This window comes from Pteropus vampyrus, unplaced genomic scaffold, assembly GCF_000151845.1.
Source record: "Pteropus vampyrus isolate Shadow unplaced genomic scaffold, Pvam_2.0 Scaffold894, whole genome shotgun sequence".
Lineage (NCBI taxonomy): Eukaryota > Metazoa > Chordata > Mammalia > Chiroptera > Pteropodidae > Pteropus > Pteropus vampyrus.
The window spans coordinates 623717-631375 of NW_011889675.1; the positions used below are offsets into that span (position 1 = coordinate 623717).

Here is a 7659-nt window from a genome sequence, read left to right on the forward strand (position 1 = left end):
TCCGGTACAATGACTGGTCCATAGTAAGTGCCCGGTATCCTTTTTTTAATGAATTAATAAAATTTCGAGAGTTCTTATCTGATTTTCTAATATAGTGCCTAAGCTCATTGCTTTATCTCTGATCCTATGGGTTCCGTTATTCTTCCTCCCTTAGTTTTAACCTTTTTTGCTTGATCCATCTTTTTGATCCACTTCTCTTTCACATTTTCTCATTCCCTCGCACCTTTATTTCTAAGGAAGTGAGGTTTCATTGTTCTGGAATTTAGGACCACTTCTCTCTTGATGAAAATCTTTGTCCTTAGCCTCCTGAATACTGAATATTTTCCCCTGATGTTCTACTCAGATGTATCTCTCTGAACTAGCCTTCTACTTTGTTTGTGACCCCTTCTGAAATTTTTATTCTGCATCATTTACCCTGCTACTGTATCCAAGGTTTGATTTATTTAATTTTTTTATTTTTCCAATTAGAGTTGACATTCAATATTTTATATTAGTTTCAGGTATACAATATACTGGTTAGTTTAGTACCCACCTGGTACCATACATAGTTATTACAATATTATAGACTATATTCCTTAGTCTGTACTTTATATGCCTATGATTATTTTGTAACTACCAATTTGTACTACTTAATCCCTTCACTTTTTTTCATCCAGCCCTCCAACTCCCTTCCCATTTGGAAACCATCAAAATGTTCCCTGTATCTATGAGTTTGTTTCTGTTTTGTTTGTTCATTTATTTCGTTCTTTAGTTTCTACATATAAGTGAGATCAAATGATATTTGCCTTTTTCTGTCTGACTTATTTCACTAAGCATAATACTCTCTAGGTCCATCCATATTGTCACAAATAGTAAGATTTCATTCTTTTTTATGGCCAAGTAATATTCCATTGTATATATGTACCATCTCTTCTTTATCTTGGCTATTATAAATAATGCTGCAATGAACATAGGAATGAATATATCTTTTCAAAGTGTTTTTTGGATTTCTTCATGTAAATACCCAGAAGTGGAATTACTGGGTCATACGGTAGTTCTATTTTTAATTTTTAAGGAATCTCCATACTGTTTTCTATAGTAGTTGCACCAATTTGCAATCCCACCAACAGTGTTTGAGAATTGCCTTTTCTTCAAACACTCACAAACACTTGTTTTTTGACTTATTGATGATAGCTACCCTGACAAGTGCGAAGTAATATCTCATTGTGTTTTTAATTTGCACTTCTCTGATGATTAGTGACATTGAGCATCTTTTTATATGTCTGTTGACCATCTGTATGTCTTCTTTGGAGAACTGCCTATTCAGGTTCTTTAAAGTTTTTTTTTTAATATCTCTTTCCCTTATTCCAAGGTAATTTTTCTAGCTCTTCAGTGTTTGTCATTCCTTTCCAGCCACATTCAAGTCTTCCCAGAGATATGCAAAAACACACTGACATAAATTCCAACTAGTAATGGATGATATCCCAATTAGGCTGGAATTTTCACCAGTTGGCTTTGCAAGTATGACAAAAGACCTCTTTTAAGACTCTAGAATATACTGTACTTACAGTAAATATTCACTTCAGCTAAACCTCTCTTTACCTAAAAGGGCCCAATAAGTTATTCTAGTTGCTGCATTATCTACATTTTGGATTTCTTTTCAGTGGGGAAAGTGTTAAAACCTTTCTTTTCTTTCTCTCTGCATCTAAGTAGCTCTGGATAACAGAATTGCAAAGTTTTTAGTTTGAGTTTGCAAAAGGGAACAAGCTTCTTTCTGAGGTGTTTGTTTGGAAGCCCCACACATCTGGGTATGGTCAGTGCTATGGTTGGTAGAAAATAAAAATAATTCACATATTTATTCATTCAACAAATAGTTATCAAGAACTATATAAACTATGTAAAGCTCTAGATGAAGAGATTAAGATGGGTAAACATGGACCCTGCTGAGATCTCACAGAGTTTATCATTGAATAGGGGAGATAAACCACAAACAAATACAATACATGGCATAAAAGGATAAATGTCATGTGAGTGGTAAAAGTGGAAGAGAATGTATTTCCTGAGAAGGGAAAGATTTCTCCAGCCATAAAACCTCATGTGATTAGTTTCCCTCAGTGACTGACCAAATGGTATGTCAGGCTCATAAAGAACGCTTCAGTAACAAGAATTTTTTCAATATTTCCTTTTTTTTTTTTATGCCTACAGCACCCAGTCTTCCTAGATGGTCTCCCATCCAAGTACTAACCAGGCCTGACTCTGCTTAGCTTCCGAGATCAGATGGGATCTAGTGTGTTCAGGGTGACATGGCCATAGACTCAATATTTCAAGTCAATATAAAGAAAAAATGAAATTCAATTGTCTCAACAATGAGCAGAGTGTCATTGGATGAGGGCAGCCCATGGGCACCAAATACCCTGACAATTGCAGTGCTCCATCTATAAAGGCTTCTTTCTTTTCCTCAGGTTGTGGAAATAAAATAAAACAGTCCTCAAAAGAAGCAAAGTGGAGAATTTCCATATTTGGCCTTTAAGAAATGGTTTGTTGGCATAGAATAGAATGAAAATAATGATAGACCTTTTGCTACTAGAGTATAATGACCCTTGTGGCCTTTCATCTCACTCTGTATCCTATACTTTAGAAGGTAAACAGCTATTTGAGTGGCAATATTGAAAACGATTTTAACTCTCTCCACAAGTATGAAGCAGACACAACCCACATTTGTTCACTGAGCCAAGACTACTAGCAAAAGAATGTTCCTGAATTTTCTCTTTTCCCCAAGCTCACCAAAACAGAAAGCCTGATATTAATAAATACAGGACCTCAATTGAGAAGTCAGAGAATCCATGGATAGCTAGAAAACTTATCAACTTGGAACTTACTCTTACATTGATATTGATATTGCATAGGAACTTAGATTTTAAATTCTGTAGATGAAATTACCACAATCCCAAAGTGTTAGTAAAATAATGGAACAGTTAGATTTCATTTTTTTACAGTCAAGGAAAAAAGGGTTTTTTTCTTCATATAGCACTGTCAAAATTCTGTTTTTTAAAGAATGATGAGTTATAAAACCTGACTCTGAATTTTAAATGCCACAGATGTGATGGAGTAATACCTTGCCAGATTTAGAAAATAAAATTACAAGATGTCCAGTTGAATTTGAATTTGAGATAAACAACTAATAATTTATTTTTTAGTATAAGTATGACCCATGCAATATCACACAACCCTAACTTTAGAGAGCATTGTTTGATTATATAATATTCTTATGAACTAGTTAAAGTTTAGGAGGTAGGTTTGCTTTTAGTTTCAGGGTTTTCATCATTCTCCATTCCTGCATGTCTTCTCAGCATACAAGATTTCTTTGAATAAATGCAAAGATCTTCTGTGAAGAAGACGATTCATTTCATAAATGAATTATTTTAAAGCCCATCACCCTTCTGCGAAAAAAAGTGAACAAAAAGCCTTTTTTTAGTACCCTTTTTGTGCCGTCCCAATTGCTCTTCACTTGCTGATCTGGGTTGAATCATTCTCACAAATGTCTCAACTATAAGTGCCTCAACGCTCTGCTGTTCTTGCTATGAAGACTCAACCAGAATGAGGTGGGGTGGGGTAGGGTGGAGGATGGGAAGAGTCTAGAAACTGAATCCAAAAAGTAGTAATATTTTAAATGAGAATTTGGAGAGCATCCAAAATGAATATGTAATAAGCTAAAATGTAGACCTCACATGAGATTTTCCTTTAAATAAAGAATATCACCTCCCCAAATATAATTCAGATGCTTTACCTTCTTTGATCATTTCAGTGAATATTCAATTTACTTTTCCATCAGAGGGTTCAAAAATGTCTGAAAAGTTGATGATTCTGCATTTAGTTCTTAACCAGTTTTACAAGGAAAAATACATCTTTATATTTGAATACCTTGATTCTGCTTCCAAGATTACTTAATTACTTCTTATTTCAAAAGGAGATTAGTTTCCTCCACCTCAGACCATACTGAAAACAGATACTAAGTATGACAAATAGAACAAATGAATATAAATGACATAGGCTCTTTCCTTAAATTTATAACAATCTTAGAAGGGCATCAAGTTATGCAAAAAAACTGTAAGAAATATTATTGATTTTCAGTAGTTCCTTTATTGTATCATAAGAAAACATTTTTATGAAACTCTGAAACAGCTTATCAAGATTTTTACTCTATTAAGACAGATATCCTGGATGATGAAATAACATTAAACATCATATTCAATTTTAAAAATTATTGCTTTTCAAACAATTCTTATAAATTCTTTAACTTTTTAATTAAAAATGTGATTTACACACTCTTGTTTTTTTGTTTATATGCTTTGTTAAAGTAGACACAGTATTTTTGTGTACTGTACTTACTTGAAACCCTATGAGTTATTGAGTTACATAGATAACATTATTTTACTGATGAAAAATATTGTAGTTCAGAGAGGTTAGGTGATTTGCAGAAGGATACACAGAAATGATTGCCTGAGCTGCCTTTAGAAATGAGTAAGAACTCTATTTAGGCACTTTCACATATAATATCTGCCCTCTCAGGATATGGAATAATAATGGAAAAATATTAGTATGCTTCTGTTTATGATAACTATAAAAACTTTTGTTCAGCCCCCAAACACTACAAAGGCTCAAAAAGATACCATACCCCTATGATGCTGACTGACATAAGCAAAAGCACAACTTTGGATAAAGTTTCCATGTTGATTGAAAAAATATTTTTCTATATGTGACTTTATACCATATACATTATACAGTATGTCTTTTGTGCAAGGAAGCGTCAATTATAGGAATTAAATTAAAATAAAAGCCTATATGCAGATAAAAAGATATTTTAAAAGTAATTAAAAAATTTTTCCACATCATGAATTACATATATTTGACAATAATGTTGGCATGCAAATAAGTATGTACAGTAAAACAGCATTAACTGAGATTCTAATAATATAAAATATATAATAATCAAGTTATGTTAGCCTTAAATATATTTTTTCACTGTAATTTAAAAAAATTGCCAAGCAAATTGATTAGGTCCACAATTCTTAATACATGTACTCTGAGAACTTACAAGCACACATACACATGTGTATGCATATATATTATATATTAGTATGCTAATTTAGAATATTCTTTTCAATAAAAAAATCTTGACGGTTTTGCATAAAAACTTCATTAGTTTGGTTTAACTTCATTAGTTTGGTACATCCTCAAACAAAAATTTCATATTTTAACATACTTGAAGTTCTAGTCAGAGTAATTGGGCAACAGAAGAAATAAAAGGCATCCAAACTGGAAAGGTAGAAGTAAAGCTATCCATATTTGTATATGTGAGTGTATGTATAGAAAATCCTAAAAAATGCACAAAAAAGTTACAACTAGTAAATGAATTCAACAAATTTATAGGATACAAGATCAACATGCCAAAATTAATTCTATTTCTATACACTAGCAATGAACAATTCAAAAAAGAAACTTTTAAAGAATTTTAAAGAACTCTTACAACTCTACAAAAAAATTTATTCCTTGTTAAACTCTCGGAATACTAGTAGTAGAAAGAAACTTTCTCAATCTGACAAAAGGCACCTACAAAAACTCTGTAGATAATATCACACTTAATGGTAAAAAAAAAAAAAAAAAGAAAAAAGAAAAAAAAGAAAACCTGAACACTTTGCTTTTAAGATCAGGAACAAAATGAGAAATTCTGTTCTTTCTACTTCTTTTCAACATCGTACTGGATGTTCTAGCAAGTATGATAAGTCAAGAAATAAAAGGCATTCAGATTGGAAAGGAAGAAGTAAGATTCTTCACAGATGACAAGATCATCTATATAGATCTTAAATCTACAAAAAAACTATAAGTGAATTTAACAAAGTTATAGGATACAAGATAAAAATAGAAACATCAATGTTCTTTTTATATACTAGCAACTAACAATTGGAAATTTTACTTAAAACAATACCATTGACAACAGCATAAAAAATAACCATGAAGGACTTAGGGGAAAATCTAACAAAAGATATTCAAGACCAGTATACTGAAAACTACAAAACACTACTAAAAGGGGTTAAAGAAATTATAAATAAATAGATATATGGTGTCCATAGGTCATAAGACTCAATTTTGTCATTTTGTCAATTTTCTCCAAGTTGATGTATAAATCCATATTTATTCAAATTCATATGGAAATACAAAGAATCTAGAATAGCTAAAACAACTTTAAAAAAGAGCACAAAGTTGGAGAAGAGTATCTGTTTTGAAAACTTTATAGAAATCAAAACCTTGTAGCACTAGTGTCTTTACACTAGTTTATCTTTATAAACATGTAGAATAATGAAACAGAATTAGAGAGTTCAGAAATAAGCCCACACATATATGGACAGCTGATTTTCAACAATGGATTAAATACAATTAAATGAAGGAAAGATAGTGTTTTCTACAAATTGTGCTGAAAAAATTAGATATCTGTACGTAAAAACATTAATGTGGGTCTACATCTTTTATCATATATGAAAATTAACTCAAAATGTATCATAGATTTGAATGTAAAACCTGAATATATAAAGCCTCTAGAAAAAAATATAGGAGAAAGTTTTTCATTATTGGATTAGCAAAGACTTCTTAGATATGACACCAACATACAATCCATAAGAGCAAAAAATGATAAAAAAGACCATCAAAATTTTAAAATTCTGCTCTTTGAAAGACACTATTAAAAGAATGTAAAGATAAGCCACTGACTGGGTGAAAATTTCGCATATAAATGATAAAGACTTATATGCAGACTATCTAAAGCACTCTCAACTCAATTTAATATGGGCAAGATTTGAATAGACACTTTTCTAAAGAAAATATATGAATGGCAAATAGGCCTATGAAAAAGATGATCATCATTAGTCATTGAAGAAACGAACATTAAAACTACAATAAAATACCACTACACATCAATTAGAATTGCTAAAATAAAAGTGACTGGCCATACCAAGGATTAATAAGGATGTGAAGGGACTGGAACACTCATATACTGCCATATACTATGGGAATGTAAAATGATACAACCACTTTGGAAACCAGGTTAGAAGACTCATATCATCATGATATCAATTCTCCCAAATAATATAACTAACACTGAGGAAGGCATCTACCAGGCACTCAGTAAATTGTTACTTTTGTTGTCACTTTAATATCAGAAAGTTCTGTAAAACAGAAATCATATACTTTTGATAGTAACCAATTAACACTTGAGACAGTCTCTTGAAGACAGAAAGTACACTAGATTAGAAAACTGGAGACCTAGTTGTACTTCAACTGTGCCAACATTTAGTTTTGCAATATTGTGACAAGTCATTTCACCTTTCTGGGCTTGAGTTCCTCACTTATGAAATCAGGTGATTAACAGATGCTCACTCTCAATCTACTTCTCATACTTATTATCTAAGACAAAGAGAGTTTAACATTAAATTTATTATTATCCCTGCTACAACTTGAGCATTGAGGAGCACAGTAAAATGTTACATAAATGCAGGCTAGAGTGAGCTTTTTGTCTGAATTATTTCAAATAATTACCTTAACTATCAATTGGCATTATAGATATATCCCTGCTGTGTTAGTAATGTTCAAAAAAAAATAATAATAAAATCCCCAGAATTTCGTACT

The 7659-nt window shown here is 31.6% G+C and overlaps 1 pseudogene; it reads right to left on the minus strand.

Moving 5' to 3' along the window:
- Positions 1–2175: 2175 nt before the first annotated feature.
- Positions 2176–2294, minus strand: LOC111734241 (annotated as a pseudogene).
- Between the last annotated feature and the right edge of the window lie 5365 nt (positions 2295–7659).